The following is a 19,913-nucleotide window of genomic DNA, read 5'->3' as shown; positions in this document are numbered from 1 at the left end:
AGAGTAATTAAGTATCTTGATTTAGCTCACTAGGCTGTAAATGGCAGAGCTGGAACCTGAATGCATGGCGATGTGGCTCAGAAGTCTACCTTTTCACTCTGCCAGTGTCACCCAAATATCTTATCTTTATTTACCCAAAGTCTCCTCTTTACTCTGAACCTTGTGAAATCCCCAAAGTAACAGGCTGTGGATGGGTCATGCAGGCTGGCACTTTCTGGAGCAATAAATGAGCAGAAGCTTAGCAAATTGGGCTTCAAGCCTTCACTGGAACCAGTTAAATGTCCATGTATACATGAGGTTCTGTCTCCTTGCTTGTGAGCCTTTCCCATTATTGGATGAATCATTCATCTCACTGGAGCAAGGAGGAGGTTTGCCTCTCCTAAGTTGTTAAGAATCACTTGGAAGTCTGCCCTTAACCCTGGAGCCCATGTCAGAGAGAAGCCCTAGAACAAGAGTCTGCAAATACAGCCCACGGGCCCAATTCAGCCTACAGCCTGTTTTTGTGTGGCTTGCCAGGTAAAAATAGGTTTTGCATTTTTTAATGAATGGACAAAATCAGAAAAAAAAATGTGACACATGAAAATTATATAAAATTCGATTTCAGCATCCATAAATAAAGTTGTGGTGGAATACAGCCATAAGCATTATTTACATATTGTCTGTGACCATTTCTTGCTATACCACAGGGGAGCTGAGTAGTTACAACAGAGACAGTAGTACCCCTATAATATTTAGCAGCAAAAAGTTTGACAACTCCTGCCCTAGAAATGCTCTGAGCATCACTTATCCACCCAACAGGACCCACTCCCGCCCCCACAGCAGGACACTTGTAGTATTTCCAGTCCCACACAGAGCCCAAGAAAGGGATTCACAATCAAGCTGAGTCCACTGCTGTGCCTGCCATTTTTCCCTTGCCTACTCTAGCCTTATTCAAGGATGTTTTTGCTGCAGTCTCTAAGGGCTATAAAGAAGCACCTCCCTACTGCCTTCAGGGTCCACTGCAGTTGCAGACCCCCACTCCCATTGCCAAGGGCACAGCTGCCACTAGCATCACCACTGCAGTCCCCCACCAGAATGACCCCCTTCACCAAACACCTTGCCCTTGTTCCCCAGACCCAGCCCCCTCACTAGCCCCAAATGATCCCACTACCAAACATATTGCCCCTTCAGGTTCTGCTGGCTCATGTGGGCACAACCGTCAAAATGAGAAGACTGGCATACTTTTCCTTCTTCTGATAAAGAAATGCAAAAATTCCTTTGCATTTTAGTGAAAAATAAAACTGTAGTAGATGCTGTCAGTGCCCTATTAGTATTGCTTGGATGTTACCATTACAGTATGTAACAATCAACTTCAAACCCCAGTGTATGCATCTCTGTGCCTGAGGCTTTTGCCGCCAGGAAGCAGGCCCAAGTGCCAAGGCATTGTCATTGCAGCTCCCAGCAGTCCTCAACCCATGAGTCTCAGGAGAGGGTGTATAAATACCTCAGCTCCCTCACCTGGCACCTTAGGAAGATAACTCTGAAGTGTGTTCTGTGCTGTTTCCCAGGATTTCCCCCAAAGGATTAAGCTCCAGTCATCCCCTGGCTCTGTTCTCCTCTTCCCAACTACTGTTCTCCTCATCTCCCAGAACCCTCATCTCAGGGTGTGCTTCCTGGAAGAATACAAATGAAGACTTCCAGTTAAATCTAACCCTGCCTCCCTATTCTGCATCAGGCATGGGTCATCTATGAGGAGACTGGAAAAATCTGGAGGGCAAACACTGAGTGTGCTCCAAGCATCCCCACCTGCCTATTCCACATGGAAGAGCCAGGCACATGATTGGCCATTCATGCGCTTTGGCACCTTTTCTTTCTTCTTGTCCCCAGAATCACACTCCCAGTAGAGGTAGGACTAAAAGCTAAACAAGATGACCTCTCATTTGTAGTTCAAGCTGCAGACTTCCCTTTAATTACCTAAGGAGCCTCATTGTCACATGAATAATAGAAGCTGCTCTTTTATGAACAAAAACACAAGAAGATGGGGAGGTTCAGGGATGGGGCAAAGGGAAGAGGGGAAAGAAGAAAAGGGAAAGACAAAGACTCAGATTTATTATCTAGAAAATATTCCAGTCTTTCTGAAAGGGTTTCAGCTATCTAGGAGAGATGCTGAATTAATGGGTATGGATTAGAGGGAGCAATTTTTTCTTTTTTCTTTTTTTTGATGAAATGGATGTCAATATGACTCTCCTTAAGTTCTGACTCTGTAATTATACTAAAGGATCCAGTGATATTTAACTCAGGCTATTGCTGCCCCTGGCTCCCTGCATCCTCAAGCTTTAGATAACAATAGCCACTCATGGTCACTTCTTCCAGGCCCTAACCCTCCCTGGGTTAATTCTAATACAGACCTAAATTCCTCATCCAAAATCTTGGGGCCAGGTATGTTTCAGAATTCAGAAAATATTTTAGAAAGGCAGTTTGATGCACACACCACCTCATACATTAACACCCCAGTGAGCTCTGGGACACCTCGTAATCAATGACATTAATATTTCTCCAGCAGCATGTATGCATATTCACACCAAATGAGATCAATAAAGGCAACAGATAGCCTCCACTTAGTGCAGGTCAGATACTTCTGGAAAATGAAATTAACCCAGTTAGATTTTGCTACTATGCAGATTATAACCAACTTTTGGCTTTCAGAGCTTTTACATATTGAGATTATAGACACAGGATTCTGGACTGATAAAGGCATATTTGCACAGCAATATATTAACATTTGAAAGGAAAGTGAATTCTGGGTTTCACCTGGGTGAGACCTCACCAGTTCCCATTTGTGAAAGCCAAGATGGGGCCAGGGCAGGTCCCAGTCCCTCAGTGCCTGAGCTGGGCAAAAGGTCTGTGACCAGTTATGTTATTATAGAACCAAGAGGGAGGGGTTGCCTTGTGAAGCCATGAACTGCTGAAACCCAAGCAGTCAGTGGGAGCGGCAACAAGGAGATGGCCAAGGCCGTCCTCAAGAAGCCATATCAAGTGTTGCAACTTGGGGACAGGTATGAGGCCAGAATAGTCAAGACTTGTTATGGGAACAAGGCAGGAGTGGGAGGACTTGGGACTGGCCTGTGCACTGGGAGCAGGTCAGCCAGCTTGGATAGATAAGCGCCAGCTAGACTGGACTTGCCTCTGGAAGCCTCTGGTGGAAAGATGCATTCATTGCCTGTATGCAAATGCTCTGGTCCTCCCCCATGTGAAAGGATTAGGTCATCAGATTAGCTGAGGGCAGGCCTGGCCTCCAGGGCAATGGAAAGAGCAGTTTCTTCTGCCTGAACTGTTCTTAGTGGCAGATCCGGAAAGTATGTTTTTGCACATGGTGCAATCTTTTATCCATCAATTATTAAAAGGCAAGTGACTTTGCTCTGAAGCTATTTTCTTTTCCCAGCAGGGTATAATTCAGAAGATGGACAACTTGAGTTTGACTGTTTCACATGCAGATTTCAAACCTTAGCTCTCAAATCCTTGTTCAGGATCCTGGGAAGCAGAGCACAGCAGGGCAGGCCTCTAAAATGGATCAGAGATACTGGCAAGGCTGGCAATCCGGTGGGGCCATGTCCCCTGGCCATCCCCAAACATGGGGGCTGAGAATCTCCTGGCAAAAGAACTTGGACAGTATCAAGAATCAGAGCTTTGACACATAAACAAGGCATGTTTTGTGAGCTGAAGGTAATTCTCATGAGAGTGTTACCCACAGAGCCTAGAGAAGCACCAGGCACATGCGGTAGTCACACAAATAATAGCACCAAACACACACATATAGCCTTATTGGGGGCAGGTACTTTTCTAGGTGTTTTACATAAATTAACTCAGTTAATGGTAACTACTTCATGAGAAAGTGTAGTGTATGTTTTGCGTGCTGTATCATGGCCCCTCGTCCCACTCTTGACTTCGGTCCAGCTGCAAGGAGGAGCTTCTTCCTTGGACAGTATCACTTAGGCATGTGCCCATGGCTTGCTCCTCTCTGCCTTAAAGACTCGCTAAAGCTGCAGAAATCATCTCAGCCCTCTAAAGGTCAGGGCGGGTAACCCCCAACCTCCCACTCCCTGTCCCAAGGCAACTATCTATCAAGGGGGCTAGGAGCTGTGGATAAACGCTCTTGCCTCCCTTCCTTCAGGAGGACAATCCTGGGAGGCTTCTGTGTGCTTCTCACATGTGCCAATGCACTTGGGCTCCCACTGCCAGCAGCAGTAACCAGTAGCACACCCTCAGGTTACTGTTTTCCTCCTTCCCTGCTCAATCTTCCTGCTCCCTCACTCCTGCTTCCTGGGATCACCTCCCAAATAAAAAGCCTGCAACCAAGCCCTTGTCTCAAGTCCGCTTGCCCGAAGACCCAAACCAAGACAATGAAATATCATTGTTCCTATCCCTGTTTTACAGATAATTGGTGCATAATGAATATTTGATGTTGACCAAATGAATTAATGAATGTGAGATCAGAGTGGGAGGAGAATGATTTGAGTCAATTGTGAAAAAGGAAGGCAAGGTCCTTAAAGGGGAGGAGAAGAGGAAGGATATCACAACCAGCAGTTTTCTGCCCCTGGGCCTGAAGGGTGCTGCTGACATCACTATGCTGATAATCTATGTGGGCCCTAGGGCAAAAATGGGTTTAGCTGGTGGAAACAACCAAATTTGGTGTCCCTGTGAAATCTGTAACCTTACTATAGGTGTCTCACAGAGGGGAGCTGAGGGAAGTGAATCCTCCTGTCCCCTGACAGGGCTCAGTAAAGCTCCTTGACGGCCAAGAACATCTGTGACTGGGCTGCAGAGATTGACTCCTGAAGGCCTCTCCTGGGCATGGCCAGTGACCCTGGAGGATCTCAGGTTTGGCTAGCAGTTGTGTCAAACAGGGCAAACTGTGTAGCACAGGTGACTCAGTCTGGGAGAGGGTCAAGGGAGATCTCCATTGTGGCCAAGGGCAGCTACGGGAGAGTGCCCGCCCACAGGTGTTCACATTGGAGTTTCTCAGCCTGGACAGCAGTCCCCACAGTAGGCCTGGGCTAGGCAGAGGAAGGTGACAGCACAGTGGCCTCCAATAACCTGGTCTGACATGTGTTCATGCAAGCCATCTTGAAGACTCCTAGAAATACCTTGAGATGGGATTTTTAAAAGACTGGAGTTCATGTGGCATAATTGGAATGATGAGCCCTAGGACAGCTGGTTATAATGCTTTAACTTAAAGAAATACACCTAGAGTTCCTCACTGGCCCTCAATCATGAAAATGTGACCACAGTCTCAGAAGACAGACCGCCTACACCAGAACCTCAGCTCAGCCACCTACCAGGTATGTGCCACAGTCATGTCTACAGTCCAGTTGTCTCCTTTGGAAAATGCGTATAGTATTAGTAATTGCCTGGGAGATTTATCGGAAGGATTAAATGAGATACTGCATTCAGAATAGTTAGTACGGAGAGTAATCACTCAATATCTGTTAGAGAACATTGCCATCAGTACCCTGACACTGCCCCCAGCTTCTCAATTCTCAACTAAGGCAATGATAGTGAATATTTATTTTATTTGGCCACCCAATATTTGAACTCCTTTTTCATTTGAGAAGTTCCCACTTCATGAGTCTTCATTGTCTTCAGTGGCTGCTTCCCATGGTAGATGCCAAAAATGCAGAAACTGGCTTTCCCAGAAGCCTTTGCAGCCAGGCACAGGCTGTGCACAGGATCCATCCACCATGTGCCACCCTGGGTTTTGACACCGGAGCTAGATACAGGAAGGGTGGAGTTCTTTCTCTGTCTACTGCAAGTTCAAGTTTGTGCACAGAGGTGACTGTGATGCCAATGGTAGTGCCCAACATTCAATGGCTAAAGCAGTAGAAGTTTCTCCAGACTCCTTCTACCATGTGATTCTCGGTGCTGCTCCAGGCTGCTTATTCTCCAGCCCCATGTCGGCGTTCCTACTGATTCTCCAGCCACCCAGTGTTCTTTCCATCAAACTCTCTTCTGCTTCAGTCAGCCAGAGTTGGTTGATGCCTGTAACTAAAAATCATGACTGGTGCAGCTACATTGCAATGTAACTGAGTCACAGCCTGCAGCTTTCAATGCTTCTACCTATGAGGGTCTCTCTTCAGTGTGAGAGAATGGTACCAAACTCTGCCAGAGTACCCAGAAGGGGCCAAGTGTTTGACAGAGCTAGAAGGAGGCAGGTGTTGATGGCCCCAGATGAGAAACCCAGAGCTCTGGGCCCTCTTCCTGACTTAGTAAGATCCAGCTCTTTTTCTGAGGTTTCCTGAACATGTCCAGCTCTGCCATCCTCAAAGAAATTAGGTTAAACTAGAAAAGAAGGCACCAAAAAACTCCACACAGCAACCTGCAAAGATATGTGTAGAAGAGGCAGATATAGATGTGTAGACTCACTTATGTTCACACTCTGGGCTTTTGTTGTAAAGCAGCTTTGGAGAAAACTGCCTACTCCTCTCTTCAACCCTCTCCTTCCTGCCCATTGCATACTGAGTCATCTGCAGTACAGCCTGGTGGGCTCCCAACGCACATGTCCAGCACTCCAATTTATTTCTACCCCAGGGATCGTTCTACTTCCTGTCCCCCTCTCCCTCCCTCTCCTTCTGAGCTCTTCTATAGGCAATGAAGTGAGAGTGTGCAAAAGTGTAGAATTAGGCAGATTGGGTCCCTCACATAGCAAGTTATCTGTCAGCCTCAACTTATTCATCTGTAAAATGGAACCAATGATACCTATTTTGCAAAGTTGGTAATGAGATTACCATTCTATTACTCTAAAAGACACCCCATAAATGTTGATCCTTTTCCTTTCTTGACTCTGATCCTGGTAGCCCAGCGCTCAAGGCTCCCAGTATCCAGGGTCATGTTTGGCAGCAGCCCAGGAAGGGTCAGCACTTGTAGGTAAGAGAGGAGGAAGGGAGGAACCAATGGACCAGTGAGGATGCCAGGAATGAGAAATGATTGAGCTGTTTAACAGCAGAGGATGATTCTCCCAGGCTTGGGGGAAAGGTCCCTGGGCCGCACCTGTCATAAAGCATCAGGAAACCATCAGTCCGTGTCAAAGTAGTCAATTCCTCAGTCTCTGAGTGTTTAAATCATAAACACGATCAATACTGAACTCTGAATGTTGCACCAGCCCTTCATCCAGAGGCTCCTGGGGGAAACACAAATAAAACAGGTTACCAGCCAACTCCTGCAGAGCCAGTCAATTCCTGCTGACCCATTCCTGGAGGAGTCCAGCTGCATTCTGGACATCCGGGGCCAAAATTATGCACCCATTAGTGACATCTCCATTTCTGTGGTAATTTTGCATAACAAGATAACAGAATCCAACCAGAGCCATGTGACTCCAGGCAAAAGTGGAACTAGATTTTCACATTTCTTAGGTCAGATTCCTCAGAGGCGGAGCCTGCCAGCTCCCTACATGTGCTGATAACCTTGATATTTCTAAGATGCATCATAGTTTGTGAAGGTTTGGGCACACTATCTCATCTAAATCTTGCAAATTCATTCTGTGAATTGGGCAGAGCAAGGGTGCTTTTCCTCATTTGGAAAAGTAGAAAACGAGGCCGAGAGAGTAACACCCAGCTGGAACCGTCCAGGCTGGGACTCCAGCCTCAGTCTCAGTCAAGACTCCAGATCAGGTCTCTCCATTTACCTTGCAAATAGTCAATATTTAAATTTTCCACTAATGGAACTGTTAAATACTCCTGTTTTTTCTGACACCTTGCACATGGAATTACCAAAGTTTTCAGCCCATTTGCTTATCAGTCCCACCACCTAGACTTATATTTTATCTTGCTCGTCTTCATAGCTCCAGTGTCTAGCTTAATCCCACTTTCCCAATGTATTCCATTACCTAGAAACAATGGTGTGTGCAGTTGGCGAATGAGCAAAGACAGACCCTGCATGCCCTTGAACTCCAGGCAAAGGGAATAACAATCCTATAGACTGGAGATGCACTGTCATGGGCAGGCCTATAGCTTAATCCTACTTGCATTACAGTACCTGTGTTGGTCTGTATGGGAGATGGCAGAAAGGAGGTTCCTGCCACTGTTTCAGAATATCACATCTTGAACATGAGAGTTTTCGCTGAGGAAATTTTATTATTGCGGAAGAACTTTGAAGGGCAGAGGTTAGATCCAGAGCTCCTTAGCCTAGAATTCAAGACCTTCCATAAATGGTCATCACCCCCATCCCCTCTAGCTTTGTTTACCCTCCTTCTTGTTGTGTATCTCAGTCATTTCAAGTTACCTACAATTCCTGAAAAGGTAATGGTAATTCCAGACACCACACTTCTGCCCATGCTAATTTCTCTGCCTGCAATGCCTTCCATTCTCATCTCCTTGGGAAGCTCCTATTCAGTGTTAGTATCTGGGGCAAATTCTAGGTCTCTTCCTACCACTTCCTTCACTCCTTGAGGGGCTATGATGAGGTTGGGTCAGGTTTGAGGACCTTGATTGAGACATGGGGTCTAGAGGTAGAGCTTTCGGTGTACTCAAGGAAGGTCAAAGCTCTAAGCCTTCTAGAAGCCCAGTGGCCAAAAGGGACCAGCAGAGGTTAAACCAGAGATTGTTTAGCACAGAAAGAAAATGAAACAGAGGCTTAAGCAAAGTGTCTGTGGAAGTTAGACAGAAGACAAATATACAGGTAACTCATGTCCCCTCAGTCCTTTTTCTCTCGAATGGGAGCTGGATTTTTGCTGGGAGTTTGTGATATTTCTATCACTGCCTCTCTCTGCTTTTCCTTCATAATCCTCTGGGTCTGCTTCAACATGGTGCTCTTCAGGAAATATCTGGAGCATTTGAGTTAGGACAATAGTCACCATTGAAGCTAGGAGCCTCCCAAAATTTAAACAGAAATGTTTGAGGATTGAAAAGAATGGATAAGGCCTCTGGATCCTTCTCTTTATAAAAAGCTCTCCTTTCCTTATCACCTTAGAAACAATGGGATGGACTATAGTAGGATCAAAGAGAGAGAATAAAATCTCAGAAGGATAAAGTCTGAACTTGGGGTTTTTCCTCTCTCTGCTAATGCATGGACTTTCATTAAATCCAGAATTAAGATAGCCATTTAAATAGCATAAGAAGAGGGTAAATGCTGTCAGTGGACATGGCCCATGAGAAATACCCCTCCTTATCTACCAAGCTGTTTCGACAACCAATGATGCTGTTGAGTCCTCTATTCTAGTTTCCACCCTCAGGCTGCACTGACAGCCTTACCCACAGGTGGTCATATGGGGAATCCATTTGGCTTTCTGTCACAAACCCCATATCCACTAGAAATCGATCACTTCTGGCCTTGCTGAATCACTTTTCCTGATGCTACATAAATGGCTTTAGGTGTTAGTAATCAATCATGGAAAACCAAAAACATCACTGCAACATTTCAGATCATCTAGATTGAAAAACAACAGTCTGTTACTCATCTGTGCCCTAACGAGTATTAGAAACTTCTCGACAAAACTTGGTAGAATGCAGGGAGGCAGATATGTATTAAGCATGTATTGTATGCCAGACATCATCTATTTTATTTTAGTTAGTCCTCCAGTAATGTGCTGAGATAAATGTCATTATTTTCCCTTTGTTGAGATGAGAAAACTGAAGTCAAGGAAGGCTAAATGATTTTTGCAGATTCTTTGGTAAGAGATCGTCACATTTTAGGTATTTTTTTGTTTTGTTTTGTTTTGTTTTGAGATGGAGTCTCACTCTGTTGCCCAGGCTGGAATGCCATGATGTGATCTTGGCTCACTGCAACCTCCGCCTCCCAGGTTCAAGTGATTCTCCTGCCTCAGCCTCCCAAGTAGCTTGAATTACAGCCACATGCCACCATGCACCACGCCCGGCTAATTTTTGTATTTTTAGTAGAGACAGGGTTTCACCGTTGCCCACCCAAGATGGTCACATTTTAAAGTCAGATTTGCCGGATTCTTGAATGAGCCATTGAATCTACTGAGTATCTCAGTGTCCCCAGAATTCTCCAGGACATCCCTGGGAGACTGAAGGCATAGTCAGGCAGAGAAGAAAAAGTGGTACAAGGAGGAATGAGGCAAAGGAGAAGTCAGGGAAAGGACAGGAGAAAACAGAGGACCTCAAAGTATTGTGTGGAACTGTGACCAAAATGATTATTGCAAGCATTTCTCTTGTAATGTTCTGGAGTATCACCTAGCTGCTAAGGGAAACTCAAACTAAGGTGCTGAATGCTCATGGGAAGAAAAATGTCCAGGGTAAGACCCTGCTGTGTTCAACTCTTTGCGCTGTAGTAGGGATGGAATCGTATCTCAGATAGCGGTTCCCCATCCAATGCCTTTCCCCCACAACACACAGAACGGTCAATGAGGGGGACGATAGCCAGAGAGAAACATGCAGGGATTCAGGAGGCTAATAATTTGTCACACCTTCAAACCAATATTCTTTCAATATTAGTTCAATATTTATGTAGAGGAGATGAATACTAAGTGGAGGAAGAACAGAGCTTCCCTCTTTACTTTAAGCCTGTTGCTGAAATGTAACTTACACATGGAAAATTACACATATCATGAGTACTCAGTGACTTTCCACAAACTGAACACACATTGTTACCAGCACCCAGACTTTTAAAAATAATGATAACGTTACCAGCATTCCGGAATCCCCCCTCATGTTCCCTTCTTGCCTCCTTCCAAGGATAACCACTATCTTGACATCAAACGGCAGAGATTAACTTTGCCAGTTTTTGTTCTTTTTATGGGTGAAATGATATAGCTTGTTCTTTTTTCTGTCTGACTTCTTTTGCTTGTCATAGAGTGAGATTCACGCACATCGTTATGTGTAGTTGAAGATTGTTCATTCTCTTTGCTGATTGTATTCCAGGGTGTAAATATACCACAATCTATTTACCCATCCTACTGGTGTTGTGCACTTGGAAAGTTTCCAGTTCTTGCTACTATGAATAGGGCCGCTATGGGCAATCTAGAAATATCTTTTGGTGAACATATGTAGACATTTCTGTCAGAGAGATAGATATAGACATAGACATAGATAGAAATAGAGAGAGACAAATTGTTTGATCATAGGGAAGACACATGTTTATCATTAGTAGATGCTGCCAAACAGCTGCCCAAAGTGACTGTACTTGGTTACACTCCATCAGCATATCGAAGAGTATTAGTTGCTCTGTATCCTCACCAACAACTGGTGTTTTCTGGGGTTTTTATTTGTTTTTTCACATGCCTTTTAGCAGGTTCACTACTCCTACCCCTGCATCCCTGAACCACTTACGTATGGTTTGCCTTCTAGGAATTAATTCTAGGAACTGCAGTTTTCTTCATTGTGTTACATTTTAGTGGTGCTTTAGTACCCAGCGCTCTTTGTATACTGGCATTCTGGGCCAGTGCTCCCAATGGGCCATCCCTGCCTTACCCAGCTCTGGAAAACAAACTCATAGATGTAGCCATATTATGTTCCCATTGGGCTAGTTTCAATTCCCTCCTTTCCTCTGCCTCTCAAGAAAGCACATTAGTGTAAGTGAGTAGGAGTAGGGTTATCATGGGAATTACCATAAATCTGTCCTATTTTTTTAGTAAAGCATTTGCAAGCTTCAGCCCCTTAATAATTACTACTAATAAACTTCTTGGTCATACCTCACTGACAGCACAGGTTTGTCAACACCCGGCCATGTGATCCTGAATAATTTCATTCCCTCAACAACAACCCTCAGATCTGGACAAGTAAGTGGGGTCCTTGCTCCAATCCCTGTGCCTTAGCACCACCTCCGCCATCCCCCCACTCCCAGTCCCCTAAATGTTTCCAGCCCCCAACCTCTATTTTAGAATGCCTTCCTCAAGGCATTCCTAAGCACACTTCAGTGTTTGGAACCACCCAGGGCCAGCATTACTATTTGAGTGGTATATCCTGAGCATGGACCAGAGCCATGTGAGCCCCAGTCCCCATTTCTCCTTTTTGGACTGCTCTCTCACCCTCTATTCCATGGATAGGGTTGCCCTGCTATGCTGAGGAGCTCCAGGACTTGTGTTTACGGAATGGTCATAGGGCCACCTGATGCACAGACTGTTCCACTGACTGGTGTGGTATTTCTTTCAAGAAATTTTGGCCAGGCATGGTGGCTCCTGCCAGTAATCCCAGAACTTTGGGAGCCCAAGATGGGAGGATTGCTTGAGGCCAAGAGTTCAAGACCAGCCTGGGAAACATGGAGGGACACCGTCTCTACAAAATAAATGCAAAAATCAGCTGGGCGTGATGGTGTGCACCTGTAGTTCCAGCTACTCAGGAAGCTAAGGTGGGAGGATCACTGGAATCCAGGATTTCAAGGTTTCAGTGAGCTATGATTTGTGCCACTGCACTCCAGCCTGAGTGACAGAGCCAGACTCTGTCTCTAAAAAATAAAAATAATAAATAAAATGATAATTTTTTTAAAAAAGAAGATACCTCACAAGATTGGGCTGCCAGATGGTGCCGATATTGCTGATCTGAAGTGACGCTCACTCACATCAGACACAAGACAATGTCAGGGCTCTGGGCCACCAGCAATTCAACACCAGCTCTTGACTTTCGACCTATGCATGGGTTGGCCCATCCACATGCCTATGCCCCTGTGTTGGTTCTCACCCAGTCGTGTTCTGACCATGTTGCTGCCTTCCATCTGTGACATCCGAGGGCAGTAGGAAATTTTACTCTGTACCCCCTAGTTTGGACACCCAGAGCACTCACCATGCCTTCTCTTCAGGCTCTGCTCCTTTTCAGGCCAGGCCTCCAGAGTTGGCTGCACCTATCTTCTCCAACGGCTTTCAAGACTGTTGTTCCACGAAGCCAATGGCCTATTGGATCACCATCCTTCCTTCCCATCAATGTATGTGCTGATACCATGTTCTCTCAGGTCAGTCTTGAGCCACCATGCTTGGTTGGGCCTGAGCCTATCTACTGGTGTGAAAGGAAAGGGTGCAGTCAACATTCAAAGCAATAACAGTTCAGGAATATATTGATTACAGCCTAGAGTTCAAGAGAAGACAGGGTTGGAAGACATGTTGCATGTTGTACTACAAAATTCTAAACAGTAAATTTAACATGACCAGAACACACAGTCTCATTCATAGTTTCCAGCATACTCTGGATAAGACTTGCACTTGTAGTTGTGATGGTTAATTTTATGTGCCAACTCAACTAGGCTATAGACCTCAGTTATTCCATTGAACACAAATCTAGGCATTGCAGACGTACTTAGCATCTACAGGCAGTTGACTTTATGTAAAGGAGATTAGCCTTGATAATCTGGGTGGGCCTCATCCAATCAATTAAAAGGCCAAAGAACAGAGCTGAGGCTTTACTGAAGAAGAGGAAATTCTGCCTGTGGACAGCAGCTTTAGCTCATGTCCAGAAGTTCCAGGCTGCCCTTCCTGGCAGCCTCCCCTGTAGATTTAAGACTTGCCTAGCCATAGCCAGCCTCCACAATCATGTAAGCCAATTCTTTGCAACAAATCTCATAATATATATACATATCCTACTGGTTCTGTGTCTCTGGTTGGCCCTGACTGATATAGCAGTTATCATCAGTGATGCACAGTAGCAACCTTTGAGAGAGTCCCTGGAAGCCATTGTTCACAAGAGGCATAGTACATGATGCAGTGTCATGAGTAATGATAAAGCCAGCATTAAATACATGGCATTAGGGAAGTGCAGAGGCAAGAAAATCTATTTTGTTTCAGTACAAAGAGATTCCAAAGACCCATGGTATTATGAGTGATGTTACCTTCTTCTCACAGTGGGAGATATGAAATTAACCAGGAATGGTGAATTTCACAATAAAAAACATGAAGGGATGCTTCCTAGACCTACAAAGGGGGAGACAGTGCAAGGATACCACAAAAAAATTTCACGTGCACTGATAGGACAATAAACAAATGCTTAAGTACCTCTTCTCTACTCATTACTCTAAATCTTTACTGATAAATCACTATGCCTTAGATGGGACCTTGAATTTTCTAATAAATTTAATATCTAATGATCTATGTGGACAGGGACCCTGCAAAAAATATTTGCCCAGGGCTCACACACCCTAAGAGTGATCATGCTGTATCTGTTTCCCCATTGGCAATGAAAAATTTGACTGGTTCTTCTTCAGAGTTCCTTCCACCTCTAATATTCTGCTTCTTTCCCTAAGGAATGCAAAGCACCTTTCATCTAGACCTAGAACAAATTTCAGCCCAAAACAAATGGGTGTTTTTACTTGTTTTAAAGTAAATTCTCCCTTCACTTATTCACTCAGAGCCTCTTGCTCCATTCAGAGAGGACTTCACTGCTCCATGCTCAGACCAAGAGCATCCTTCTTGGGACATCTCCCACTTAGACTCTCATGACAGGTATATAGCCCAGGTTGAGTGTAGGTTGGGTCAGAATACCAGGCTCACATCTTCATGTCTTCATACAAAGACATTCAGCCAGGAGGACTTGCAGGTAAATTATGACCAGCCCTCTTATGATTGCAGAACAGAGTCACATTGCCTAAGCCTGACCTTAAGGCAGTGTAACTGCTGCTGCAGGTATTTCTATACATAGTACTTTGACCCTTCTCTGGCCCACACACTTGTGCATGGATGGATATGTAGTGAAAGGACTGTTGGCCTAGGAGTCAGGTCCTCCAATACCGGCTCTCCTCTTAATTAGCTCTGTGAAACTAGGAAAGCTCCTTTTCTCTCTGGACTCAGTTTCTTCGTCTATAACATGGGTGAGGTGGACTAAGACATTAAAGTTGCTTTCAGCCCTTACATGCTGCATTCTCTTTTAATATGTAAAAGAAATTTGAAAGTAAAGTGCAAGGCATAATGTAGCACCACTTATATCCTTACTGCTCAGGGTGAATGTATATGTGTGTGTGTGTGTACTCTTTTAACTTGTATAGATAATATATTTATTCTCCTTTTTAGAAAATGAAGAAATCAAATCAAGCATCAACACCTAGGGGACTCTAGGCAGTATACACTGGCACCTGGCAAGATAAAGTCATCAACACCTAGAAGGACACATGGGTCAGGAGTTCCCAGATGACAGCCCTTGATCCTGATTGGTTCACAGGAATGAATGGTTTGGCCAACAACGATATTTAAAGGATGAATGTTGATGTCTTTCAGTGGAGCATGTCTATGGGGCCTGTTCCATTAGAGCACACCTCTCCCCAACTTCCTATTCACCGCTTCACTCACGTTTACATATCCCACAAGACCACAAAAGGCATTTGATTTTGTGAATATAAATTTATTATGCCTGCCTGAGAACAGAAGTAATAAGAATGTTTTCTACCTTTTCATTTTACCTCCACTGTAGCTCCCAAGAGATATTACATGGGCAAGAAGGGCACAAAGAAGTTTATACTTCCTCCTGTAGATTAATTGTATCCCAATATAACACAAGAAGGACATGGGCTTGAAATGAACAGACTTGGGCCCAGATTCCAGCTCCATCATTTGCTTCTTTATCCAGAGCCTCCAATTCATTTGACTTCCAGAGTTTCTGCAGTGATCAGCAAAACCATCTGGCACAGGGGAGCACAGAGCGGGAACTCAATAAATGCTAATTCCTTCTCTCATCCTGTTGCAGAGTCAGCCCGAACCTCTCTCCAATATCTTCTCCAGGGAAAAGGTCCCTTGGGCTCACCCAGGCTGGGCTGTGGTGTGCAATTCTTCATTAAGAGATATGAAGAGCACAGAAATGGAAAAGCTGGAATAAAGGAACGCAGAGTGGGGCTGCCTGTTTTGTTCCTTTTGCAATCACACACAAACATGATGGTGGGGAACAGCACCAGCAACATGTCAAAGACGACAGCAGCACTGGTCAGATGCAAATTGCCCTTCGAAAAATGCCTAAGGCAGCACAGCTTTTGGCAGCCTTTTTTTTTTTTTTCTAATCAAGGCAAAGATTTCTCTAAAAAAGCACATAGTAAAGGAAGCCAAAGGAATGTTAGTGCCTGTCTCTAGAAGCCACATTTATCTATTTTTAGTCCCCAGTAAAGCCCAGTACACTGTAATCAGTATAATAACATACTGTCTTTCATAAAGACAGATGACACAGTTGACCTCCAGTCCCCATCTGGACACAGGACGTGTGCTGTGGGTTGTTTTGTCAGCTGTGGGCTTGAATTATTTGTCTGTACCCTCTCATCTAGTTTGGATCAGAACTAGGCATTTGCAGGAAGACTAGAAAAGAGGAGTGTGGGGTCAACTGGACCTCTGAAGAAAGAATTGGTAGATGTGGAGTCTGAAGGCATCATGGGTGGCATTAGTGTGGAATGTCGCTCAAGCCACTTACTTCTGTAAAGATCTGCTGGCCCCTTACACTTTGTGGAATAAAATCTTCACCTTGATCTTTTTCACCCAAGTTGGGAACTCAATGCAGTCTTCCTGCGGGACCACTTCCTAGTCTTGGGACATCAAATATATACTCTCAATCTCCTCGAACACAATAAAACTGCATTCTCTCCATGTAGGAAGCCATGAACACTGCATATTGCACACGGGACCTAAAGACATAGGAGGAAGAAACAGCATCAGGTTGTCTCACATGGTGAAGCTTTCAGAATACCTTCCCTTACAGACAGCACTGTCCATCCACCTGCAACCTTCTATTCCTACTCCCCACGGCAATCTTAACCATCTCTCTGGCTTCAGTCTGCTCTTCTCCCAATCTAGACTGAGTTCATCCCACTAGATGACCTAAGCTTTTCAATATTACATGTAAATGTTATGGTTCTTTTGGTCCCTGCCTACTCTTGAGTCATTGGTCTCCAAACCTCAATGTCATTCTGCTAATCCTGGGAAAAGTACAAAGAAATCTCTTACCAAGCCTCATTTTCCTCACTTGTAATGTACATATGATGTCTTAGTTCCCTTCCAGTTTGAAATCCTAGTCCCAAGAATGGCTTTTCCAACTGTAAGCAACCTGATATAAGCCTATCATCATTGGATATAATTGGGCTATATACATACAGGTAGAAACAGGTATAAATATACACATAAGACTCATCTTTTATACAAGCCATCACAGCCTACAATTGTATGTAAAGATCTTAGTCATTTATATTGCAGCATTCAACCTTCACAATAAACTTAATAAAGACAAGGGCAGGTATTACCACTCAAATCCAGATCTTCTGACTTTAGGGCCAGGGTTCTCTTTGTGACCCCACACTGTATCCCTGGTAAGCAGAGGCACTGGGAGCTTATATGCCTCAGAGAGAGTGGGTAATGGAACATTCTCTGCTCTGAGTCTCTGAGCTGGTATAATGCTATAGTTAAGATCAGGCCCTGCATCAGACTGAGCTAAATTGGAATCTTAGCTCTGCCATTGAGTAGCTGTGTACTGTTGAGCAAACTATTCAACTACTCTGAGCCTCAAGTTAGCATTCTGTAAAATGAGGGAATTAATAATATCACAGTGGAGTTATACGGATTTAATGAGGTAGTCCATGGAAGTGCTTAACACAGATCTAGCACATAGTGCCCCCAAAATAATAATAATTATTTAGATTAATATTGTATATCAACTTGCATTGATTCCCAAAGTATTTCCTGCCCTGTCTGTTCAGAATAGTTTTAATTTTTAAAATCCAGGAGCAATACACTACTCCTCGTGGAGAACTTGAATCCAAGGTGAGATTAGATGAGCAGGTTCAGAAAGGATGTTCGAGAAACTTGATGGCAGAAAAGGTGCCACTTGTAGAACTCTGTGGTCTTTCAGATTGTTGTAATGCCAGTGATTCATTATAGCCACACAGAGCAAATCATTTGTTAATAAACAGAGCGTGTCACAAGGAACGCGAACAGGTCTCTTTAAAGGAGCACCAATCCCATAAAAGCCAAAAGTAAGAATAAATAATAGCAAGAAACTTGACATGCAACACAGGACATATTTCCTGCATGGGGCCTGCTCGGAACACTTAAAGGCCCATCTGGAAACAGCACCAGGCAGAAGCGGGGTCTGCAGCCAGATCAAGCCAAGCCACCTTTCACACTGAGACCTCGACTCTTCTGGAGTTACAAAGTTCAAGGTGAATCCTCTTCCACATTCCAGATAACCAGCTGCCACTCAGGCATTCCTGATAAAAGCTCTTCCAGGCTTAGATTGAATGAAGTATTAGGGAGATAACTAAAAAGTACCCAGGGTCAAATACAATGGAATCCACTTCTCAAACCAGTCCATGACTGTTGAGTGTGCAGTTCCTATATTCTCTAGGAATCCTCTCTCAGATACATCTGGTACTTCCAAATCGGTTTCATCTTTTAGGTGTATATGGAAGAGTGGAGGTTTAAGTATCTTAGGAGGAAATCTAAGGAGATACAGAATAGAACAAAGTGAAGTGCTCTGGTCCAGAACTGGGGATCCCTGGGTTCTGTCTCTGCCTCTGGCTTGTGCAGTATCTGACCCATGGCTTGCAGTTCTGATGGAGGCTGACTCTCCACCTGTGAATATGCTCAGTGGAAATGAAAGCTTCCAAGTTGGAGAGGGCCAGAAGACTCTTAAGACTTTCATGCCCTGAGGTTCTATTTCCCTTCCTTTCTCTGATGCTGAGTTTCTTAATCTGTAAAGCATGGAGCCTAAGCAGGCCTCTCCAGACCATGCATGATATGCTACAGGTCTTCTCGAATCCAAGGGGTCATCAGACATCCTCTTTCTTCAGTCTAGCTCTGGCCTTAAGCCAATTCTTGCCCACCTTTTAAAAAATGTGCCTGTGTCACTGACTACCCTGATGTTCAGCTGTAGAGTTGGAAGTAGGATCTGTCTATAGTCGCATCCTCAGTGGAAGGCATTTACCACATGACATATAGATTAACTCTGGGAAGACATGCTTAGCGCCAATGACACATATAGTCTTTCCTGGGCAGAACCTGACAAATCTAACCATTTCTGAAGCAGGACCTTACACTCAGGGTGACCCACTGGTTTATCATCCAAATAAAGATATTTCTGAGAGTGACGGGGTTGCTATTAATAAATACACCAGAACCACAGGACTGTCCCAGGTAACCTAGGACATAAGGTCTTCATACTTAAACATATCAATGGAGGAGAGTCTATGGTAATTTCATTGTTAGCCCAAGACAAGAACAGATGCCCCAGTGTGGGCATGCATGGGGTCAAATTTGGTTATTACATAGACCTGAAGACACTGCTGGCATTGAGCTGGCGGGCATCAGGGATGCTAAATGTCCTGCAATGTACAAAATAATCCCAAAATACAACAGAGAATTATCCGGCTCAAAATGGCCAAAATTTCTCTACTGAAAAATACTGATATGGTGGGATAATAATAATTGTAAACAATGATATAAAACTCAGGATGACAACTTCAAATGCCTTCAAGGCCAGTCAGGAATTGAAAGATCTATGCCCCTTCTTGAGGAGTTTAAATTTAAGTCTTTAAAACAATGCCGAACAATTTCCATCCATATGCACTAAATTTGGCTTTTGGCCTCCAAATTGTGGCCTTCCAATAGACATTTACTGATCAGAAATGATGTTTATGTTATATTAAGTAAAAAAGAAAAGCTACAGCATAATCCCATTGTGTGTGTGTGTCTGTGTGTGTGTATATATGCATTCTCTCTTCATACATATGTATGGAGGGAGAAATTCCTATATGTATGTATGTACATATGTGTATGTACACAAAAATTCTGGAAGAATATAGAATGAAATTCAGCATGACAAAAAGAGTAGATGACCCAAAGTATAGGTGTTTTCCCCTTTAAAGTTTTCTACAGCCATGGAGAAATATGAACATTTTTAGCAGCTATTGGCAACTACTTAGGATGAAGGCCCCCTGGGAATAGTCTATGAAAAGAAACAGCAGCCACAACTCTAGGGTCTGTGCCTGTGATTGTCATCACATCCCAAATGATTTTTCCTAACCCTCAATCAGACTTCTGA

This window comes from Papio anubis, chromosome 2, assembly GCF_008728515.1.
Source record: "Papio anubis isolate 15944 chromosome 2, Panubis1.0, whole genome shotgun sequence".
In the NCBI taxonomy this organism is placed as follows: domain Eukaryota; kingdom Metazoa; phylum Chordata; class Mammalia; order Primates; family Cercopithecidae; genus Papio; species Papio anubis.
This window is presented reverse-complemented; position numbering follows the sequence as displayed.